The sequence below is a fragment of the Ovis aries genome, chromosome 9, assembly GCF_016772045.2.
Source record: "Ovis aries strain OAR_USU_Benz2616 breed Rambouillet chromosome 9, ARS-UI_Ramb_v3.0, whole genome shotgun sequence".
In the NCBI taxonomy this organism is placed as follows: domain Eukaryota; kingdom Metazoa; phylum Chordata; class Mammalia; order Artiodactyla; family Bovidae; genus Ovis; species Ovis aries.
In genome coordinates, this window is record NC_056062.1 from 16,912,124 (window position 1) to 16,935,625 (window position 23,502).

Consider the following 23,502-nt stretch of genomic DNA (forward strand, 5'->3'; position numbering starts at 1 on the left):
GTTTGTTCTTTTAAACTTAAGGTGCATTCTAAACCCCGAATGTGATCTATTCTGGTGACTGTATCATGCAGGCCTGAAGGAGGTGTATTCTGTTGAAATATTCCATACAGGTTGATTAGATCAAGTTGATTGACAGCGCTGTTCAGGCTGACTTTCAAGTTATTGGTTTTTAACTTTTCCATTCAGCTCCCTGTTTGAGGAATTCCTGTGTTCTCATTAGGCAAATACATTTAAAATTGTTATGACTTCTTGAAAAATTAATCCTTTATCATTGTGTAATGCCCCTTCTATTCCTACTAAATTTTTCTTGTTCTAAAATCTGCTTTGTCTGAAATACAGATAATTTTCTTTTGGGTAGTTTTAACATGGTCTTTCTTCATCCCTTTACTTTTAACCATTTAGTGTCCTTAAGAAGTTTGCTTCTTGTAGACAAATTATGTAGACCTTTCCTTAAATCCACTGGAAATTTCTTTTAGTTTGTGTATTTACACCATTTAATTGAAATATCTTTATGTTTCGTAGTCTGCTATAACAAGATGGCATAGACAAGGTTGCTTAAACAACCTGGAGGCTAAGTCACCAGCTGATTTGGCTCTTGGTGAAGGCTCTCTACCTGGCTTACAGACACCCAGCCTTTTCACTGTGTCCTCTCGTAAGACAGCAGAAGTGAAGTCTCTGGTGTCTCATAATAACACTAACTATACTGGGTTAGGTTATATGTCAAAGGTCTTTGATCTTTATAAATTTTTTGCCTCCTTATAACTATTCACTTCATGGGAAATAGATGGGGAAACAGTGGAAACAGTGTTAGACTTTATTTTTTGGGGCTCTGAAATCACTGCAGATGGTGACTGCAGCCATGAAATTAAAAGATGCTTACTCCTTGGAAGGAAAGTTATGACCAACCTAGATGGTATATTCAAAAGCAGAGACATTACTTTGCCAGCAAAGGTCCGTCTAGTCAAGGCTATGGTTTTTCCTGTGGTCATGTATGGATGTGAGAGTCGGACTATGAAGAAAGCTGAGCGCCAAAGAATTGATGCTTTTGAACTGCGGTGTTGGAGAAGACTCTTGAGAGTCCCTTGGACTGCAAGGAGATCCAACCAGTCCATTCTGAAGGAGATCAGCCCTGGGATTTCTTTGGGAGGAATGATGCTGAAGCTGAAACTCCAGTACTTTGGCCACCTCATGCAAAGAGTTGACTCATTGGAAAAGACTCTGATGCTGGGAGGGATTGGGGGCAGGAGGAGAAGGGGACGGCAGAGGATGAGATGGCTGGATGGCATCACTGACTCGATGGACGTGAGTCTGAGTGAACTCCGGGAATTGGTGGTGGACAGGGAGGCTTGGCGTGCTGCGATTCATGGGGTCACAAAGAGTTGGACACGACTGAGTGACTTAACTGATCTATTCAGGATGTGGTTTATATTATTTTCTCCCAATTTATACATGAGAACTGAAGGTGGTTCTTCAAAGTCTAGATGTCTTTAAATGTTAAGTTTCTCAAAAGATGCACTTTTAAATAGAACCTACCTATACAGCATAGGCTTCTGGGGGGCTCAGTGGTCAAGAATCCACCTGCAATGATCCCTGGGTCGGGAAGATCCCCTGGAGAAGGGCATGGCCTCCCACTTCAGTATTCTTGACTGGGAAATCCCATGGACAGAGAAGCCTGGTGGGCTATAGTCCATGGGGTTGCAAAAGAGTCAGACTCAGCTTAGCAACTGAAAACACACAGTATAGAGCTAATAAGTATTAAGGACCCTAATATTGAGTGTCATACTCTGCAAATTGGCTTTTGCAACATCATCTCATGGACTCCAAGGGTGCTATGAAGTGGGCATTATTGATCCAGCTTTGTTGGTGAGGAAACAGATTCGAGGAAATATAGCAATAATTGTGTTTCACCTACAAGGTATGAGAATGAGGCTTTTCTGGGTCTAAAACCTTCTTCTCCAGGCTGCCACCTCCATTGGAGTGTGTTTCTCACACACCCAAGCTCCAGCTGGAGGCTCTGTGGCTGACTGGCCATGGGCAAGGCCCTGTGACATATTTGGCCCATGCTGGTTTCATCTGGACCACACACCTTTCTGTGCACCAGTGAGCTGACAGCGATGCTGGCTTTCAAGGGTGGGATCCCTGAGCACCCAGGAAGGGTCATGGGAATCTTGCCAGTGGCAGCCTATGTTGAAATTGTTTCATTTAGGTTTTTAGCTCTTCTGCTCGCTTTTCCTGTTCAGATGGCAATAGCATCTGGAATGAATAGGTTTGTGGCACTTTGTGACAGGGATGTGCTTTATGCCAGGGGTTCCAGGTGTTCAAGTGTCCAACTTCAGCCTGACCTAGCAGAACACAATGCATTTGAAGACATGAAGAATGGAGACCAAGAGAAAGATGAGGCAGCTTAGAGCCTCTCATCGGAGAGGGCAGTGGCTCCCCGCTCCAGTACTCTTGCCTGGAAAATCCCATGGATGGAGGAGCCTGGTAGGCTACAGTCCATGGGGTCGCTAAGAGTCAGACATGACTGAGCAACTTCCCTTTCACTTTTCACTTTCATGCATTGGAATAGGAAATGGCAACCCACTCCAGTGTTCTTGCCTGGAGAATCCCAGGGACGGTGGAGCCTGATGGGCTGCTGTCTCTGGGGTCACACAGAGTCGGACACGACTGAAGTGACTTAGCAGCAGCAGCAGAGCCTCTCATGCAAACAGTTTGCCAGTATGCCCCTTCTCTGGGCCACGTGAACTCCTGGCTTAGGAGTTGCTGCCTTTGAGTTTCCAGGCTTCCCTTTTCCATGTGCATACTGGCTGCTTTTCAACTGCCAGCTCCATTCAGCACATCAGCATTCAGGCTGGTACGATAAAGCACGCCTTTATCATAAGTCACAGATTAAGCTGCTACCCTAACAAGCTATTTGTGGACATGAGAAGAAAAGGCGAGGAGTACATTCCTCAGCCTCAACACAACTTTTTATTTTTGCTAAGTTTGCTTTGAGGAACACTTACTTCATCACCACAACCAACTGTAGGGATCCAAGGAGACCAAAATAACACATCCCATCATTGATATGACTTCTACAAGGATGGTTACTAGCATTATAATTGTTTACTACATGCCCAAACAGAGTTAAGCACTTTGCCTGCTGTGTTAGCCTGTCTAGGATGCCATAATGAAATGTCACCACCTGCATGGTTTACATGAGAAATTTCTCACACTCCAAGATCAAGATGTCAGGGTGGTCGGGCTCTGGTGAGAGCTGCTCCTGGCTGGCAGAGACCTCCTCCTACTGTATCCTACTGTACCAGGGTTCTTGGCTGCCTTAATAAAAATTAACCAGAGGCCAGACAAAAAGTTCAGGCAAGGTTTTACTGGGACCCCCGATGCAGAGGGTGTGCCTAGGTGTTAGGTAGGAGGGGTTGCTTAGGTGGCTTGCTCACCCCTTAGGTAGTGTTGTGTGCAGGGGGCATGGGGCATGTGCAGTACCCTGAATTTGTTCAACCCCCTGCTTTTGCTCCAGGCTGTTCAGAAATGGCAGTTGGGTTGTTTGTTCTCCTCATATCTTTTGTCCAGAATTTGTCCCAACTGCTCATGCATGCAGTGATTTTTAGTCCCATACAATTTTTGTATTTTCTTGCTTGAGGAGTGTCTAGGTGCAAGCATTACAGCATTGCAGAGAATCCTAGGTCCCAGCCTGTCTCAACATGGTGCTTCTTCCTCTTCTAAGGGCACGAATCCCATCTTGAGGCCCCATCCTCATGACCTCATGTAAACCTCATCACCTACACAAAGCTCCATCTCCTAGTACTATCACATTTGAGGTTAGAGCTTCAACACAGGTTTGGGGGATGAGGACACAGATATTCAGTCCATAACATGTGCATTACCTTCCCATTGAATCTTCACAATAATCCCATGAAATTAAACTAGCCCTTAGCATTTCCATTTTACTGACGACACAAGCAGTTAAAAAATTTATGTCAGTCCATACAAGTAAGAGGTTGGATGGAGTTTCAGATTCGGGTAATGAGTGATACCAGTCTGTGATGGGAAAGAGTACAGGAGACCAAAGTGGGAGACTAGCTCTCCAGTCCCTTCCTTATTCATCTTTAAGACGCTTCTTTTCATTGTTGTCTGTTATATTTGCACGTTTATCTTGTACAGATGGCTTTCACAAGCATTTCCCCCTTTATTCCTACTTTTAAGTAATGAGTTTCTCCATCTGAATTACAATTCAAAGGCTCAACAAGATTAAGTGGTTTTTCCTTCCCTATCTCAGCAACATGTTGATTTTGAACTTGGAAACTTTAGTGACTCATGTTACACAGGAAAGTAGAGAAGGGTACACTGATCATTATGTAGGTTTCCATAAGATTCTATAGCCATGTTAATATGTACCCAGAACTTTGAGATTACTAGAGGACTGCACTTTCACATTTCCTGGAAAGAAATCTTAAATGCAACCTGTATTGGGCCTTGAGCAGACTGATAAAGCAATACAATTCATCACCATGTCCTGAGAAAGTCCTCTATGCCAGGTGTGGGTGGAGTTCTCAGGGAAGAGGAAAGAAAGTGCTCCCCTGTTAGGAGCTGAGTGCCCAGGGAGCACTCAGGTGCCTGTGTGCCCACAGGGCAAAGCAGGATGGGGCAGGTGCTGTGGGACTCCCGAGGACAGGCTGTTTTCCCTGAACAGGCAGAGAGGCTTTGGAGGGGAACAGGGACATTATAGTCAGGCAGGCCTGGGTTAGAATCACCTTCACATCCACAGCAAGGTCTGGGGCTTGTCACTTAAGACTCTTACTGCTTCTCCTTGGGGCTTAGTTCTACCACAATCACATTTCATCATGCACTCGCCAGGCTTTATACTAGTTCAGGTTTATCTGTGATGTCTAAGACCACTATTTCTGCAATCACAGATCATCATATTCACCTGGGGAGATTTAAAAACCCACAGATCCAATAGAGCTCCTCATGGCTCATGTCCCTGGAAGGTTTTGACTTTGTGGCACTGGGGAATCAGCAATTCTAGCTTGTTTTGTTACTGAGGTCTCCTGGGAGGGGAACACTCAGGAAGTAGAATGACACAGGAAAATAAAATTGGCAAAGCCACAGAAGCAAAGTTGAAGCAGAGAGATAAAGCCATCACTACAACCCAGGCAAGATAAAATCAGTGACTTGTGCTGGAAGAGTCAGCAAAAGTTGGAAGTGGTTTGATTGACAGTGGAAGGGAGGATGTTCTAAGAAGCTTTAGAAGAGAATCAGCTTTCTAGAAGTTAGAGCACGTTATCTAAAACATTTTACTGGCTCAGTGGCTCCCATGACTGAGGCCCCCCCAGGGCTATTTTTGACCTACCCTCATCACCCCAACTTTCCTGCCTCATTTTCAGAAACTCTATAAGGAACGGTAACCCATGTATATGCAGGCATCTGAGTCCTCTGAGCATTTGCACACGCTGTTCCCAGTATGTGGAACACTCCAAAATCCACATCCAATGTCTTTAGTGATCTAAACACTCAGAAAATTCAAATTCACAACTGTAATAGCTTGTGTTATGGACTGGATGTTCGTGTTCCATAAAAATTCATATTAGACCCTGACTCCCAGTATGGCTATATTTGGAGAAGAGGCCTTGAAGGAAGTGATAGGATTATATTAGGACTATATCAGCTTGTAATGGTGGATCTCTGGTCTGATAAAGTGAGAGTCCCTATAAGGGAGACCAGGTAGCTCAGACTGTCATAAGAGTGAGCCAAAGACCATTGGCAAGCCAGAAAGTCTTACTAGAAACCAAATTGACCAGAGCCATGAACTTGGCTTCTAGCCTCTAGAACTGAGAAAATACATTTGTATTTAAGCCATCCAATTTGTGGTATTTTGTATGGCAGCCTGAGCAGGGTAATAGAGCACATAAGTTTGGTAGGGAGGTAAGGAGTTAGTGCTCTAGGACTTATGTTCCTACTCATGAGAAAATGCTAGTGTACATTAGACCTTAGTATTCCAAGAATGCAGATTAGAGTGGTCATAGGATAAACTGCTGGACAGTGGAAGAAGAGGTAAGAGGAGAGGGGAAGAAATGAACGTATGAATTATTTTGTTAATCCAGAGTAAGAACAAAAAGAACTCAATATGAGAGTAGAAAGAATACTCCATAGAACACTAGGAGTAGCTGAAAAATGCCCCGGAGCCAAAGGCATTTCAGGCAGAAGAGGAAACTCCTCAGATGGCGAACAAAACGACATTTTTCAGAGCTCAGTATAGATATAATCAGTGTACGTCTAGAGACAACTGCTTTCACTTTGCAAACTACCTACATTGTCCCTCAAATAACTAGTTTTGACCCTGGGATGTGGGCCATTTATTTGGATGGCAGAAGCCCCGACAGCTTATCAGCATAGGGTTTGGGAGAGTCAAGTAGAAGCGGGTGCAGATTCTTGCCTCCCTGGAAGGTCTGGCTTAACCACTTTGCTGCCATTCATGTTTCCTATTTCCAGTTCCATAGTTTGGCCTTTAGTAGAGGCTGAGGCTGCAGTTCACCCCTTGCAGGCTTTGTGTGACAGTCATGATGTAGGATCTGTGACAAGGGCCGACAGAGTTGGGGGCCCTCTAAGTCCATGGCACTAAGAAGGGTCCTTTCATTATTTTTTCCCTGAAGGCAGGTAAGTAGCATGGTACAGTGACAGGGCTTTCAATGCCCAGGAATGTCTCCAAGTTCCTGAGCAGTCTACTACACAGCCTGACACCTGGACATTCAGTTTCTTGTGACAAGGCTCCTGGCTACTCGGGTGAGGCACTGCTCACAGGGTCTCCTTGAAACAGCCAGAGAAGAGCAGTGAGGAGCCATGGAGTCTTTCTGCTTGTGCAGGAGACTCGCAGCCATGTCTGGAGGCCCTATTTTTAAGGGGTATCTTGAACTCTGGGCACATTTTCCCTCTCAATCTTGACGATGTAGAACGTGTCGCACCTGGGTCTCCTGTGAACAGTGATGCAGGACTTCGTGTCCAAGGACTAGTGCAGCAAAAGACCCTTCAGGAGACCCAGTGAAAGACTGCAGCTATCTCTAAGTCATCAGAAGGGCAATAAATGCAGGCCCCCAGACAGGAACCTGGGTTCTTCCTAGCACACTGCTAATTTACCTTCCTAATGCAGGAATCTGAGCCTAGATGGAGAAAAGACACCCAAGGCTCTCCCACCTTAGGTACCTGGAGGAGAGAGGCTGCTAAACCCAGTCTTGACCTCTGTGTCTAGTCAGTGACTGGTCACATGGCCAGAACCTCTGACACAGGCAAGGTGAGAAGTTCCATCTGGTGTATTCTACTACAACACAACTGTGGTGAGGGGCAGATTGGCCATGAGACATAACAGGTGTTTAATATCTATGCGGCTTTGTAAGAGGATCATGTTAATGACAGAAGTTGTGTCCACAGCGTCTTCATCTCACTGGGGACCCAGGAGCTTAAGTGCTCGGCTTCCTTAGCCTAACACGTTTGGGGCACAGGACTGTAGTGGAGTGTACATCTGGGCTCTCCACTGACCTGAGCTCTGCAGCCTGGAGAAGCAGCACTGTGAGCCAGTAGAGGCCAAGGGGTTTTGCGAGGAAGGTCTGGTCAGACCTGAGGATGGGTAGCTCACCAAAACTCAGCACGGAGGAAACTAATGCTAAAGGCTTAAGTCTAAAAAGATCTGTCCTGGACAACAGGATGTCACCACTGGTCTTTTCACATTACTAGAACTTAGCCCAATACCTCTTGTTTCAGCTTGCCAAGCGTCCTCCCCATCCCCCCTTGCTCAGAAGAGCAGGCAGTGCACATTTCCACTGAGCAGGTGTGGTGACTCATTCATCCCATCCCTCCCTAAAGGTTCTCCCTCAAGTCACCTGAGGTTCCCTCATCCTGGTCCCCATGCAGTCAAGAGAGGACCTCTTTGCCCCCTACCCTCATCCTGCCCATCAGGAAGAAGCACACCAGAGTGGTGGGGAGAGCTGGCCCCGCACAAGCCCTGAGCCTTTAAGATCTGACCACAAACCAGCTGCTGCTAAGTCGCTTCAGTCATGTCCAACTCTGTGAGACCCCAGAGACAGCAGCCCACCAGGCTCCCCCATCCCTGGGATTCTCCAGGCAAGAATACTGGAGTGGGTGACCACAAACCAGAATGAGCCCTAAAAATGAGGTGCTAGGAAGCATTAGTACCAAACCTAGAAGTGATGGAATTTCAGCTTGGTGATTTAAAAAATCCTAGATGATGCTGTTAAAGTGCTGACTCAATTCATCAGATTTGGAAAACCCAGCAGTGGCCACAGGACTGGAAAAGATCAGTTTTCATTCCAATCCCAAAGAAGGGCAATGCCAAAGAATGCTCAAACTACTGCACAGTTCAGTTTAGTCGCTCAGTTGTGTCCAACTCTTTGTGACCCCATGAATCGCAACACGCCAGGCCTCCCTGTCCATCACCAACTCCCGGAGTTCACTCAGACTCACATCCATTGAAACAGTGATGCCATCCAGCCATCTCATCCTTGATCGTCCCCTTTTCCTCCCACCCCCAATCCCTCCCAGCATCAGAGTCTTTTCCAATGAGTCAACTCTTCGCATGAGGTGGCCAAAGTACTGGAGTTTCAGCTTCAGCATCACTCCCTCCAAAGAAATCCCAGGGCTGATCTCCTTCAGAATGGACTGGTTGGATCTCCTTGCAGTCCAAGGGACTCTCAAGAGTCTTCTCCAACACCACAGTTCAAAAGCATCAATTCTTTGGCGCTCAGCCTTCTTCACAGTCCAATTCTCACAGCCATACATGACCACAGGAAAAACCATAGCCTTGACTAGATGGACCTTTGTTGGCAAAGTAATGTCTCTGCTTTCGAATATGCTGTCTAGGTTGGTCATAACTTTTCTTCCAAGGAGTAAATGTCTTTTAATTTCATGGCTGCAATCACCATCTGCAGTGATTCTGGAGCCCAAAAAATAAAGTCTGACACAGTTTCTACTGTTTCCCTACACAGTTGTGCTCAATTTGAATGCTAACAAGGTTATGCTCAAAATCTTTTAGCTAGGCCTCAACGGTACATGAACCAAGAACTTCCAGATATACAAATTGGGTTTAGAAGAGGCAGAGGAATCAGATCAAATTGCCAACATCCATCAGATCAGAGAAAGCAAGGGAATTCCAGAAAAACATCACTACTGCTTCATTGACTATGCTAAAGCTTTGTGTGGATCACAACTGGAAGGTTCTTAGAGATGGAAGTACAAGACCACCTTACCTGTCTGAGAAACCTATAAAAAGGTCAAGAAGCAAGTGTTAGAACCCTACATGGAACTAACTGGCTCAAAACTGGGAAAGGAGTACAACAAGCCTGTATTTTGTCATCTTGTTTGTCTGTGAAGCCTCTATTGCAAGATGGTGTCTCCTCTTTTCTTTGAGCAGGGAAAGTAAGCAGGAAGCCCAATTGTGGAGAGCTCAGCTACTTTTATTCTTGGTTTTCTGTTGCCTTCCTTCTACAAGTAGATTAGAGAACCATTGGAGAGAAAAAACTGTGAAGTGTTGCTTTTTAGAAATGACTATGAAAGCTTTTATCACTGCTATACCCTTAAGAGCCAAAGCTCTATGCTTTTTGAAGTTTTAGGGAGAGTGAGCCTATAATTTCAAAATACCTTAAATAGCAAAATTTGAACCATGTCTTCCAAGTGCCATTCTTCATAAATCTATTTAGAATCAAGCTTAAAAATCACCACTAGCAAATCATTTTCGTAGCCTATATGGCAACTGAACTTTCTTCAATTTTTCAGCATTGCTTTATTATAAGACATAGGTTGCAAAAAAATAAGCTATCTGTATTGTAAGCTGAAAAGAATGAGAATCATGGAGTAGATCTGCAGCAATCTCTTCTGAGAATAGCAAGAAAAATAGACATTTCAACTGTGCCCTTAGATTCACAGTGAGGTTGATGGAAACAAACAGCCCCAGGTCAATCACCTTAAAACCTAAATAAAGAAACAAACATCAGCCAACCAGAGGTATAGAATTGGTATAGAATTTAAAGACTCAAAAGACAGTTTTCTATAACAGGTTAACCTGGGGTATCCTCTAATGCACATTAATGAAGTCTCCTTTATGTACAGTTGGGAAGGTCCCCTGGAGGAGGAAATGGCAACTCACTCCAGTATTTTTGCCTAGAGAATTCCATGGACAGAGGAGCCTGGCAGGCTACAGTCCATGGGGTCGCAAAAAGTTGGACATGACTGAGCGACTAATATTTTACTAATACTATAGAGGGAAATGAAAGTCACTCAGTCATGTCTGACTCTTTGCAACCCCATGGACTATACAAGTCCATGGAATTCTCCAGGCCAGAATACTAGAGTGGGTAGCCTTTCCCTTCTCCAGGGGATCTTCCAAACCCAGGGATCCAACCCAGGTCTCCCACGTTGCAGGTGGATTCTTTACCAGCTGAGCCACAAGGGAGGTCCTATATGTAGAGAATGCCATGTGAAATACTAGGCTGGATGACTCACAAGCTGGAATCAAGGTTGCCGGGAAAAATAACTTCAGATATGCAGATACCACTCTAATGGGAGAAAGCAAGGAGGAGCTAAAGAGCCTCTTGATGAAGGTGAAAGAGGAGTGAAAAATCTGGCTTAAAACTCAACATTCAAGAAACTGGGATCATGATATCTGGTCCCATTACTTCATAGCAAATATAAAGGGGAAAAGTGGAAACTGTCAGATTTTATTTTTTTGGGCTCCAAAATCATGCAGACAGTGACTGCAGTGCTGAAATTAAGATGCTTGCTCCTTGGAAGGAAAGCTATGACAAACCTAGACAGTGCATTAAAAAGCAAAGACACCACTTTGCTGACAAAATTCTGTCTAGTCAAAACTATGGTTTTTCTAGTGGTTGTGTACAGATGTTAGTTGGACCATAAAGGCTGAGCAACAAAGAATTGATGGTTTTGAACTGTGGTGCTGGAGAAGACTCTTGAGTCCCTTGGACTGCAATGGGATTGAACAAGTCAATCCTATAGGAAATCAACCCTGAATATTTGTTGGAAGGACTGATGCTGAAGCTCCAGTACTTTGGCCACGTGATGAGATGAGCCAACTGATTGAAGAGTCCCTGATGCTGGGTAAGACTGAGGGCAGGAGGAGAAGGGGCAGCAAAGAATGAGATGGCTAAATGGCATTACCGACTCAATGGACATGAACTTGAGGAAACTCTGGGAGGTAGTGGAGTGGAGGACAAAGGAGCCTGAAGTGCTGCAGTCCATGGGGCTGGCTACAAAGAGTCAGAAACTGCTTAGTGACTGAACAGATTCAACACCCCAACTCTAACTTGACCACAGTGGACAAATGCTTGATTTGTCCAGAGACGTTGTTGCAAGCATCCTTCCTCTCCAGCTACTGTTTCAGTTTGTGATGTAGTTTTGCTCTCAGGGACACTGGCTGCTCCCTCACTCCTGAGGATCTCAGTTTAAGAAAACATTCTATGGACTTGTGCTGGTGGCCTGAAGTTACATGAGCCCCAGTTTGTAGAAGACTGACTGAAGGCACCTTGTTCATGCTTATGTGCAGAGATTTTCCTCCGGACTTCAGTCATACTCCTTCTCAGAGTTGCTCTGCTTGTCTGTCTCTGATGTGTCTGCTAAGCACTGAGATCCCAGGAAACAAGGCAGCCTGGAAACCAGGCCTGGCTGCCCTCCTTGGACCATTCAGGGAGCTACAACCAGCCAGGGTGACTATTGGGGAAAGAACTGTCTGCTGCCAGCCAGGACTTCCATCATCATGGAAATCCAAGCTCCATCCTCAGCCATCCTAGTTGTCACAGTTTTAAGTTAAAATTCATCCCTGCTGGGAGCCAGCATGGGGAATCCCACCTGTGGCAAAGGTCATGAGGAAGAAGCCTGACAGGCAAAGGCGAGATCAGGCCTTGAGGGAACCCCCCTGGACTTTCTTGAGCATCTACCCCAAAACTAGTGTCTGTCTGCTTTATTACATTATGCGTTTCACCAACTCTTCTGACATTAACAGGGGGTTATCCTCCACCACCTTTCTCTGAAAGGAGTTAACTTAGAGCTCTAGTTAATAAGTCTCCTGGGTGTAACAAAAGTGTTTCAGTCCAAAAACTCCTCTGATGGCTCTCTAGCCTGCCTGACAAGTTTATCCAGCCTCTTACAACCACACATGTGATTGTTCACAGCCTCCCAACCGTGAGAGGCACGAGACGCTCTAAACTTCCTAAATACAGAGTCTTTTGAGAAGTTAGAAATTATTAGTGTAGTATTAGTGGATTGTTAGAAATATACCGGTGGAGGGTTTCATTGTTGAGCCAATATTTGCTGTTAAGTCTCCATATCCCTTGTTCCTTATATACATTAATTGATATAACTGGCATATGGGAAAAATAAGTAATAACCTTTGATATTAATCATGTTCAACCTTAGGCTAGTAAATTCTTTTCTTGATTATAGCCCACTGCACCTTTGCCCTGTAGGAATGCAACTTTATCTGGTGCCTTTGGAGGGTGGTGCCTGGTTTAAGAAAAATCACGCTTGGAAAAATAAGTTTTCTGGTTGACTGAAAATTATCAGAAAGAAAGGGTCATAAAATGTTAGCAGGCCCCCTGGCCAGAAGATGATGTAAAACCACCTAAGACCTTTGTATGCATGCATAAAGAATGCCTGGTTGGTTTCGATAGGGGTCAGGTCTGTTGACCCTGCATGACTTTGTATTATCCATTGATCTCTATGTACAACTTAAAGTATAAAAGCTTTCCTGAAAAATAAAGAGATGGACCAGTTCCTGGAAAGACTGGTTTCCCCCTTGTCTTCTTTTCTTTCTTTCCTTTTCAGGCTAATTCCCATCTGGAGCACAGAGGCTCGCCGTGTCTACTTATTTGCCCAGGCTTCTAAGACTCACGCAAGAGGGAGCCCAAGGTGGGGCACCCTCCGCTATTCAAGTGGGCGCCTGTGGCCTACGTAGACGGTGCAAGTCCTTTGTCTCGGGGCTTTATTAGCTTCCTATGTAAACCAAGGAATTTCAGCCTCTTTTCTCCTCTATTTTCTCCACTACACTATTATTTCCTAATCACTCTTTATATCTCTAAATAAATAAATCTCTCCTAGCTGACGCTAACCCTGCTTCGAATTCCCTGGATCCAACTGGGGCTGGACCCCGGCACATCCCCATCATTCAGACATCCAACGGGTGACTCACCCACATCCCTTCTGGAAAACGAGACCTTGTTAAGCCCTCCTCGATTTCTGCCCTCACATCCCATCCCTTTTATTACATGGTGAGATAGGACCTGTGTGAGAACAAGTCATTCCATCAGTCTTGCAGAGAAACCAGGACTCCCATGAATAAAATATTCTAGTCAACATTAATAGCTTTTGAAAATGAGTGAGTGAGTGAAGTCGCTCAGTCGCGTCCGACTCTTTGCAACCCCATGGACTGTAGCCTACAAGTCTCCTCTGTCCATGGAATTTTCCAAGGCAAGAGTGGGTTGCCATTTCCTTCTCCAGGGGATCTTCCCAACCCAGGGTTTGAACCCTTGTCTCCTGCATTGCAGGTAGACACTTTACTGTCTGAAGCCAGGAGCAAAAGCTCACAGGCTTCTCTACGGGCAGATACTATAACTCAGAAGTCTGCGAAGCTAAGAGAAAAAGTAATCATTTAAGGCATCGTTAATGCATTACCTGCACTTATTCCAAAACAGGTGTGCCCTGGGCTAAGTCAATGCATGCAGGAGCGGGGGGCTTTAGGTAACGAGACATGGCTCACGCACGCTGCAGTGTCAAAGTCCATAGAGCCAGTAGCACAGGTTTTTTCTGCAGTGACAAGGACCTGGGTGACCCTCTGGTTACAATGCTATAATGGAGGTGTCAAACGTCCATCACAGCAAGGAAAACCTCAGCCACATCTCAGCTGACTCACCTTCCAACTGATGTCCTGGATGTCACAAAGCCCCCTCCCCAACATGCCCACCCTCCGGTGATAGGGTTTGCTATCCCAGGGAAGAGACTAAGGTGAGAGCAAGTTCCCTTGCCTTCTGGGCACCAGCACCTCTAATCCTCTGCTACTCAAAGACTCCCTTCCTGACACAATCCCCATGATAAGTCTGCATCAAACCTTGTTTCTAATGATCCACCAGAGGCTAAATGTTAAGAAAAATTCTGAATCAGCCCTCTAGACTACCATTTTCCATAACTCCAGGTTTCCTCATTTGAAAAGAGTGGTTGGATCAACCTCCAGAACATCAGTCATCGCTCTGGAGCACAAGCATTCCTTCACTGTGGGCACAAGGTGGTCCCCCCGTGGTGCTCAGCCTGGCGAGTCCATGAAGTCAGAAAGGTCAGGCTCCATGTGGATATGCAGTGAGCCCTCCCCTCCCACTCATCTTGTCCTCGGGCATCCTTGAGCAACTGGGGAAGATCGGAGCAGCCAGTGCAGATCACAGGGCAGAGGCAAGGTCTGAGGGTTTTAGAGACAAGTTTACATACTTTTAGAAGCCAGTTCACTTTTTTTTTTTTTTTTACATGAGAACCAGGAAGAGTGTGGTCTACACAACCTGACTAGGATGAAAAGTCACTTCAACGCTCCTGAAGTTGACTGGGAAGGATGACAGAAAAGGCTTCTAGAAAAGGAAGCAAGCCTGCTAGGATCAGAGACTGCACCATTTCTAGACCTGGTACTTTCTGCCTTCAGGCCTCCTGACCCACACGTGTACATACACCCTCGGCCCTACGCCCTGTTCTCAGAGCCAGTGGCCTTTCTCGACCTTATGATTAGCACCAGCCATCTCTAGCCACAGGCTGGCTTGCATCTAGCCCCACGTGGAACCAGATGAGGTGTCATCCCTCACCACTCAACCTGGCTCCTGGGTGTTCACTTCAGACCAAGGCACTATCATCCGGCCTCTTTGCAGGGATCGTAAGCCAGTTCAGAGAGGAGCATGAAATGCCAAAGAGATACATCAGTGTCTAACAGGATGCTCCCTTGGTCCCTGTCCGAGTTTTTAGGGGGCTCAAGGACACAGTACATTTTAGGTCCAGAAGTTTCTCCACAGAAATCTGTCTAGTACAGAGGTCTGTTTCAAACAGCCTTCTTTGCCCTTATGGACATCACAGCACTGGTGGGACAACGGTTATCTTGGTCCTGGGTAATGGGTCTTTAAGGGAACATTCTCTACACACAGTTAAACTGCCATGAGTTCTGAGAGGGAAGTGGTAGACATGAGTCCTGGCTTGCTGCCTTGAGCAAACAGCCACATGTCTAGAAGCTGATGCCGGTCGGCAGGCTGAGACCGCCTGAGTCAGGAAGGGGGAGATCGATATTGGGCCCGGAGAGTACAGAGCGAGGTCCAAGGACAATGAAGCCGCCTGTGGGCATGGACGGGCCTCCTGGAGCAGCATGCAGCTCTGAAGGGGCCCCTCGCTGCCTTCACGCTCTCACTGAACGTTGAGCACCGTTTTTCAGCTCACACCAGCCCTTAATTTGAGATCCCATCTCTGCAAAGATTCTTGCTCCTATACTTCGACACCTCAGATTTCTCAGCTCTCTGGGTAGGTCCCTACTGGCAGCTTGGGAGGCCCAGTGCTGGCTTGGGATCCAGCGTGTGGATTTTATCCTGGAGACAGTTACCACTTGTCTCAGGCGGTACCATCCTCTGACTTCAGATGTGACTACGCATCCTCCCCGCCTCCTTGTAAAGACAGCATCACTCCCTGCCCTCTTTCTGCAATTTGTTTGTAAACTATGGTTGACTTACAGTGTTAGTTTCAGCTGTACAGCTTCAGATTCTTATTCATTATAGGTTATTACAAGATATGGAACACGAGGTCTGTGTGCTACACAGTAAATCCTTTATGACCTTCCTGTATTCTTAATGGTTCACTATTAGAGGAGACATTCACCCCTCCAGGCATGGGAAGTCCTGTTACCCTAAGTTTGTCACCCCTGGCTTTCTTGCACCTATGCCAGCCTCTTAGCTGGTGACTGAGAGCTACCTGTGTCTGCCACCCACACCTCTGGTGAACAAGGGTAGAGCAGCCAGTCCAACAAGTCACTTCATTGAAGTCAGTGCCACTTAGTGAGGTATCTCTCCCTACAGGTCCCCTGCTTCCCTTTCTCTTGGGCAACCTGGTTTTGCAGAGGGGTTCCTCCCAAACTCATTTCCTCCCAAACCAGAGGCTACTGAGGAGCCCAAAGACCTAAGGGTTAAAAAAAAAAAGTCTTTGGTGCCTGAATCAAGAAGGCCAGTTTCCCCTGTACTAAAGAGTTTTGCCAACTCGCTCGCAACATTTCTAGTTTAGTATATACAGTTTATATTTCATTAAGAGAACTCAGCTTTACTCTTGACACTTGTTTTATGACATTCTCTTAAACTTGTACTTTGAAAAGTCTGTTCATTTGCGATATCACGATCTAGGTCGACCCATGACTCCCTGGATATCTAGCCATGGGCAACTCTCTGAACATCACTGCCTGTCTGGGTTTCGAGGACACAAGGACCAGGATGAGGCTGAAAACTCCTTTGCAGCATCTGGCATCTATGTTGGTTCATCTTTTAAAGAGAAGCAGATTTGGACTTTGACACATGGACCAATGCTCTCAGTCCCTCATCACTCAAGGGCTCTCACAAAACAAAACCAAACTCGGAGAAAATTGGTATTTGCCAGAGGGGAAGAAAATGGGAAAAGATGGGTGAAGGGCAGGGCCATGACACACTTCCAGATATAATCAAGGGGACGTCAAGTCCTCTATTACTAGAGCTGCCATGCTGTATATCTAGAAGTCATAGACGAGCAAGCCCTCAGTTCTCATCACGAGGAAAGACACTTGTCACTTGAATGGTGATCACTTCAGTATACACAAATCATGATTTTGTATACCTCAAACTTATGTCAATTTGACTCAAAAGTTATGAAAACTCAGTGACACTCAAAACAGGGTCACACTAATAGAAATAATTTCTAGTTCAGTAAACGCTTCTTTAGTAACAATGAGAATAGGCATGCTTCACTTAAAGACCCAAATAAATATTCGCTGAAGTGGCCTTGGGGATTTTTCTGGCTCAAGTGATTCAATCGTCTGAAGTTCAGAAATATCTTCGAACCTTCCAAGCCTGGAATATGAAAGAGACTTGGCATTCCCGTTCTTTCAGAAGGTAAACACAAAATAGGGGCTCTGGCTTTGGTCTCTCTTATGGGCGAGCCTGGAAAGGGAAGGTCTGGTGTGTCCTGTGTCTCGTGCAGTGCTCTCGTGGAGATAGGAGTCCTCTGTCCGACTCCTGAACCACACACAGTGGAGCCACAAGTCCACTGATCCCATCACCATCTGTCTCAGAGGCGAAGAGCTGCCCCAGAGACACCCCAAAGCAACAGTGGCTCGACCACAGTGCCTTTAGGAAGGGCAGTGGGCATGGCCTGCAGCCCCCCCCCCCCACCTCACCCTCAGGACCTGGCGAGCAGCTGAAGACTCTGTGCAACCAGGACAACAGGAGCATTGAGCCCCACCGGATGGCCCAGCAGCCTCAGAGCCAGAATTAGAGGACAGAAGGTGCTCACAACAGAAGACAAGGAACAAAACAGGAGAGACGGAAAAGTGAGAAGCTTACTGAGGGTGAGTCACAAATAGACATAGGAATAGATGACCAGGGCCGCTGAGCAGCCCCGCTGGCAGGTGGAGGCAAGTGATCCCTGGTTTCAGAGACAAGCAAGACCTCAAAAGCCGAGCCTATTGCCAATTCCTAAGGGAAGAGCAGTTGTATCCATAAGAACGGCCTCAAGCTTGGCCTCAGGAATGCTTACAAAGAGCAGCCAGGGGAAAGCAGACATTGTCACCCCGTCACAGACAGCAGCATCCTCTCCAAGCCTTCGAGGACCAGTTTCCTGGTATTGCTGTCAGGGAAGAATGGGCTGGACAAGCAGGCACACCTCAGAATCCAGGTGCAGCTTTAGAACCAGAGAGGTGGGCACCTAGAAGTGGGCCCTGAGTACTTCAGGGGGCCCCAGGCCTCAGCTGACTGTTCCCCTGGGCCAAAGCACCCCGTCCACTGTCCCCAGAGGCCCTCCCCTTCTGCCCCACCATCTTCTCATGGAGCATCCAGTCATTTGCTCAGCAGAGCTCTTTTCTCCCCTACACTCTTTGTTCAAGTTCCTCTGGGGGCTTTGGGGGCCAGTCACAGGGAAAGACCAGCCCACCCAGACTGTAGGAGAGAACTCCCCCTCCAAGGACACTTACGAGGTCACTGATCAACAGTGTGACCTGGGGAGGGCCCCTCTCCCCTCACTCTGGGGTCCATGACTTGGAAATGGCAAGGAGCACAGTGGCCTGGGCTCACTGTCCACCCCCAAGACTCCCTCCAAGCCTGACTCTGACCATCCCCAGCAGTGGGGTCAGCATTTGAGCCAGCCAGGAACATTCCATACACTAGACAGAGGTGGGGTGAGCAGCCCCAGCTTGTCCTTGCAGAGGGGAGGGGCGGAGGAAGGGACCATTCTGTAACTTCAACACACGTAACAAGCACTGCATGCCAAAGAGCTACAGCCCTGACAGCCCCAGAGTCTGCAGAAACCTAGGTTAAGCCCCTTAGATGGGAGCTCCTCTCAGCCACGAAGCCCCAGGAAGGGGCGTCACCTCTTCTGCGTGACAGAGCAAGAAGAGGATTTTACGAGACCCTCTGCAATGAAGGCACAGGGCAGAGCTCAGCAGGGCCTCAGCTTGAGGAGAAAGGCCATCAGCTTCTCCCTTCCACCCTTGTAGGACTTCTTTCCAAGGATGCAAAGCCAGCCTGACGAAGGAACTAGGATACCCATCATGTTGGGACCAAGACAAAGGCAAGAGCAGCCATCACCTGGAAGCCTAGAGAGGGTTTCCTCCACCTTGCGGGTGGCACCCTCTCTGCTTCCCTGATGGCTGCCAAAGCTCGGATGGTCTCTGCAGCCCACCATGGGTACTAGGCAGTGGATGTCCTCCTTGGAATCTGAATGAACCAGAGCATTCTGAGGACACAGGATCCCCTCCCTGCCATCTCCATGTTGCTAGAGCTTAAACATGGCAAGTGTGATCTGAAAACTCACCCAGCACAGGTATTCCTTCAGGCAGGATCAGAAGTTGAACCCAAAGGTCAGTTGGTGTAGAGAAGGGGATGCTCCATGTCTGGGCCGTGGGCATCCAGGAGTATGCTTGTGTCCTAGCCGTGAGCAGTGGACCTGGCGATGGCTTGGTCTTCATCTAGCGATGGCTAGTTCAAAGGTCAAGCCCATAGGATGCTGGAATCTTTAAGTCTTGGAGCATTTAAAACATGCAGAAAATATCAGACGAAGGTATAATAGTGACTCTGAAATCCCTCAGAGAGTTTGTGAAACTCTTTCCATAGTTGTAGCAACTTTGTGCATATGAGCGCACATGTTTACCCATGATCTTTCCTTGTGTTTTTTATGAAGTGTAAATTATCTAAGTCTCTTGGTGGTCTTTCGTCAGTCTCCTCCCTTCTTTAAGTGTGAACTTGGAAAGATACAGCCTCGGTTATCAAGCTATGCGACTTTCCATTGGTGCAAATCTTTGTAAATTCAAAATTGTTCTCAGATTCATATATAAAGCTAACTCCTTGAACTGGGTGTTACCCTAATTCTGGGTTGTCTGAGAAATGTAACAAAAAACTTTTGCATTTGTTCCTGGATAAATGTCAGGAGTTATTGACCCTCTGTACTTTCTAGAGGCTCTTCTTCCATTTTTCTCTTAAAATTGCCACCCGCCAATTTTGGCAGACAACAGCTCTGTGGCAGGTAGAATGCCTTAAAATCTCCCCCGCTCCCAACCACCCCCCACAGCATGTGAGGTCTTAGCTCCCTGATTAGGGATCAAACCTCTAGACTCTGCAGTGCAAGTGAGGAGTCAACCACTGGCCCATCAGGGAAGTCCCATTCTATCCCATCCTTGAGGTCTTCAATCAGTGTTATCATGGACGGCAAGGACCTTTTGAAAGTTTCATTTTGTAAAGCTTCTTTTATGATTAAGCTACAGGCTAAGTACACACTATTCACTACTTGACCACTCTTAATTTGTCTAGACTTTGGAGATTCAAATTTTAAAAAAGACATTCAAGGCAGTTACCATAGATGCCCCAGTGAGTTGTTAGGCTTTTGGTGGTACCAGAGATCCTTGCATGAACTGCCTGGAGGAAGAGACAGCTGGAGGTCTAGTTCTGTAGGATTTAGATATCAAGACAAGTTTCATATCAAAGCCAGATTGCATCTCACACTGCAGGGTCTTTTTTTTTTTTTTTTTTTTACTGTTATCCCGATTTCTAGCTTCTTATGAAAAAGCTAAGAGACAGCCTGAAATCTTATGTGAATAGAAAAAGGAATGTAGGCTGACTCAAAACCCTGGCCTTGTGGAAGTCACATCCTTTTCCAGTCTTGCTGTGGACATGAAACCCAGCAGGCCTCTGTACTGCGCCTGGGGGCTATTGGTCCTACAACTTCATAGCGTTAAGTGTTTAGCTGCACTTGCACTGATAGCAGCCACAAGTTGTCGAGACATTTCCTCCTAGAGGGTGGTTTGTATCTGTGTGTGTGTAGATTTGGTCTAGTTTCTGGAGCTCTGCAAAAAGTTTAACACCTCACATCCCTTTAACCTGTCACCACCACTGTCCTAGAGGTTGTTAGCAGAAAGCCTCTTGAATCCTGGCTAACTCACAGATTAACTCAGTGACTGTAATCAAAGCAGGAGAGCCATCAGCGAGGTAGCATCAAGAGAAAAACAGAAGACACAGAAGTAGCATTGGGAACGCGGGACGCAGCAGAGGAGAGGGCTACCCTGCAGGCGGCAGTGGTCTCAGCAGGAAGAAGGTAAGACAGATGACATAACAGCAGTTTCCCCAAACTAAGATCTACATTTACGTTTGCCTTTAGTGAGAACTATTTGCATTTTACTTTAAATGACGTCTATTGCAAGCCCCAGTTCCTGGTCCAGATCCATCACATTCAACCCCCATCAACCAATTCCTAAAAGTATACTGAGTGTCACCAGAAGCCAGGACTTGATATAAAAAGCTTGCCTTCTAAACCACTGTGATGTAGCCAGGTAGGTTCTGGGGCTCTCCTGGGCTCTTATCTGCCACCAGACCCAACACAAGGCGCAGGAGAACACCCAGTCTTTATCCACGTCTAGAGAACCTCCTCCTCCTTCAGATAGGATTCCCGGGTGGCCAGGCTCTTGGCATTGAATTGGGGCAAATCTGAAGAGATTTGAGTCATTCCCTTGGTTTGGAAAGACGCAGGAGATGGCGGTTACGCTTAAATGGAGGGATAAGAAGTCCACAAATATAGGTCACTGCAAATCACTTCCTGGAATAATCTGAAAACAGATTTGTAAAATTGAAGCTCAGTTGTTGAGGCTCGATTCCAGACACACAATGTTTAGGAATTTTCCCTGAGGAACCTTGTGGTACTGCTGGGAGAAGCGAGTGAGTGGAGTTTTAGGAAGAATTCTTAGGATTTGGAATTAAGATGGCAGGGTAGATGTTTCCAGAAAAGATTATCCTTCAAGATACATCCTACCGACACCCAGGATATTGTTCCCTTCTCTACACTTCCTCAGAAGCAAGTAGCCCCTACTCCCTCCACCCCCCATACAGCCAATATTTTACAGTAGCTATAAAGTATAATCATCAGGCTATAAATCAGTATATTGTGCACCTGTAACAATGTCATATAGCAACTATAGTTCGATAAGAAAATTAAAAACATTAATGTGAATGAAAGTGACTTCATACCCAACAGCACGTGGTTTGTATTTTTTTAAACACATAGGGATTTACACTTGTAACCATCCTGGTAAATCCTGTTACCAACCTCATTCTCTGCCTGATAACACATCCCTGAGTGTTATAACAGAGAAGTGAGGAGCAAGGTTGGACTGCTGACCTCAATTCCCTTAATCTTGAATACAAGTATGAATTTTCCTAACCCTTTGTGATCACAAGATGAGTAGAGACGGTTCTGAGTGGAGACACCACAGATTTTCTGAGTAGACTTAAATGCAGGTTGACATGAGAGCATATTACAGGGTAGACAGGATCTGCCTGTTAACATAAGGCGAGGCGACTGTTTCTAGGAGGAATGGAAAGGGCTCATCTCATCCTTAGGCTTGGATTCATAGTTTATTTGGCTTATCTCAAGTATTGTAAAGGAAGACACCTAATATCACTTCTTCCAACTGCCATTTTCAAAGATTAGGGACAGAGGAATATAGTAGATTCAGACACCCGCCAGTTACTCTCACTGGCTGCTCACCAAGACTTGAATTTGGCCTGTCTAGACTTGAATTCGAACGTATGACCCAGAAATCAGAAAGTCCCACTACAGGTGGAGGTCAGAGGGCAATATGAGCTTGCGAGGGGCAGTGGACACCATGTCAACAGGCACCACAAACGGGGAGAGTCACCCACGAGGGACTGAGATGACCAGTAAAAGCAGAGCTTATAAAAGATGGTTGATGCAGCCAGTTTGCTCCCTGCATTTTGCTGCATTTTCATGGGCAAATAACCTTGAGAACAGATTTTCACATCAGGCAGCTGATGGGAAGTATGGGAGACTGTCGTCAGGGTCTACCTTCATTTAGACTGTAGGTTAGCTACAGGACACCATGTAAACAGGCTGAAGTCACAGTTCTCAGCCCTCCTGTCACATGGCTGCTTGTGCTGTAGGTCAGAGTGTGGCTCATGGCAGGATTTCTAGCTGAGCATAGAACTGGACATAGATGACCATCCTCAGGGCAAGAAAGACACCCCCCTAGTGACAGGGAGACCTTGAAGCCATCCCTCACTGATTTTAGGCTCAGGCTTTTTACAAGGAGCTTCCCTGGAAGGCTACCCTTCAGGGGACCATTAATATTTTAGTTACTCCGATTTGCAGCATCATGAAGCCCTCCAGAAAAATCTAGGGATATGTTTGGCAGATGCCAGAGAAGGAAGAAAGCTCCACAAAAGGATATCACAATGAGTAGAAGAGGTTTCTTAGGTGTAGACCTCCCAGCACGGGAGGATACACCCAGGGAGACCTGTAGAGTGTACTTGGGTCATTCGGGTCCAAAATGCGGAGGGAACACTTTTAAAGTCTAGAGTCAGAAAAGCTGGACCAGGACCTCCAGGACTGTATGCCAGCTACCATTTGCCACCAGAAAGGATGTTAGGGGAAGCCCCGATGTGAAGGAGTGGTCAAGAAAATTCTATTAGGTTTTGGGAATAAAAATGTCAGCGGCTTATAGCTACTGTGGCCCCATACTGAGTTTCTCACATTAAAATGGTGGTGAGTCAGCACCCAGAAGGCCACCGGTGAGAAGCCTGCAGTGTTGGGGTCACCCCGGGCTCCCCATGACTCGCCCTCAGCCAGTTATAGTCCTGGCTCAGTCCCTCCATGCTTCACACTCTGGCACATCCGTCATGTAGACACGTCCAGAGCACCTTGGGCCTAGGGGTCATTTCAGGACCCCCGTCCTCCTGCCAA